This window comes from Triticum dicoccoides, chromosome 3B (assembly GCF_002162155.2).
Source record: "Triticum dicoccoides isolate Atlit2015 ecotype Zavitan chromosome 3B, WEW_v2.0, whole genome shotgun sequence".
NCBI classification, from domain to species: Eukaryota; Viridiplantae; Streptophyta; class Magnoliopsida; order Poales; family Poaceae; genus Triticum; species Triticum dicoccoides.
Genome location: NC_041385.1, coordinates 825321158 through 825322673, shown reverse-complemented (window position 1 = coordinate 825322673; position 1516 = coordinate 825321158).

Below are 1516 nucleotides of genomic sequence, written 5' to 3'. Positions count from 1 at the left end.
CCGGCGCCACTAGGTCAGCATCATCCTCGTCATCCAGAAGCACGGGTTGCGCCTCCACCGAGCCGTTCCATCAATTCCTCAACATGGGTGGTAGGCCCCGATCGACCAGGTGGCGTTCCAGAGGTAGGAACTACTTTCGCCGGCGAACCAACACCGCCACCAGGAGCCGAGAAAATAGGCTACGGGGCAACACTCCCTACCGCCCCGGTAATCGCCGCCATCAGGACGCCGGCAGGACCACAACCAGCAGTTGCCAAGGGTGGGAAGCAATCCAAAGATCCTCGCTGGGTCACCCCGAACAGCTACAGAGCATGGTCCAACCACGAACCACACCGGCGGGATTAGGGCAGATGGTGGAGAGGAAGAGAGATGGGTTGTAGCGATCACAACTACTCACCCAAAAGGAAGATCAAACCCTAGCAACCGTCAATCGCCATGGCACGAAAATTAACTTTCATACCATATAACTTTAGTATTTTAGATGTTGATATTTTTTCCAACAAAGTTGGTCAAACTTTACAAAGGTTGACTTTGACCAAATCTTATATCAGACTAAAAAGGGACGGAAGGAGTATATATCAACCGGCAGCTTACCGTACGTACACGGGAATGTGGTGTTGCTGCTTTTAGATTGTGGAGGCCATGTGGCATCCATCCGGATGGGTATCACAAGCCTCAGAATGCTATCCAGTCTCATAGGAAAAAAAAATCCCTGATAGGCTTGCCCGCTACTTCTGGGCTTTTTGCACCCGCCACTGCTAGGCAATCCTGCAGTAGTGAGCAACCATCAACAACGAAGAGCAGGATGAGGTCCTCAGAGAATGTGCTCGAGTAATCCAAGCTCGATGAGTTCAAGGAGTGGGAGGGCCTTGACATGCAGCTCGCCTTGTCGACACCGCCGTCCCCGAGCCGGATGGGGTGGTAGTGGAGGAGATGCAGGAGTAGCCGACCTGGAACCCGACGCTAGTGGGGCAGTCCAGGTCGTGGACGACGACCACGGCCATCACGCCGGAGAACGTGTAAGGCCAACTCCACCGCGCGACCCTATCCTGTCCGCCCCCGTCCGTTTGGGGTAAAACGGACAAATCAGACGGCCCAGCGAGCGGGCGCAAACGGACTTTTGTCCATTTTGTGTCCGCTTTCGACCCATCCCCGGCCCAAACTTGGTCTGGTTTTGGGGTCAAAGCGAACAGAATGCGGACGCTTTCCTCGCCCGTGCGTCCAGTTGCGTCCGCGCATGCAGATGATGGCCCCATCTGTCATCGAAACAAAAAAGGACCCACCATCCACCCACCCATCTCTCTCTCATCCTTTTCACCCACCATCCCACCAACCACGCAAGGCCGGCGCGCATACGCACGGCGCGGCGGGCGGCGGGGAGAGGCAAGTGCGGCGGGGCGGGCAGGCCGCGGTGGCGCAGGCGAGGGCGCGCAGGCCGCGGTGGTGCAAGCAAGGGTGGGCAGGACGCGGTGGCGCGGCGGGTGGGGGTGAGCGGCATGTACGGCGGGGCGGGCAG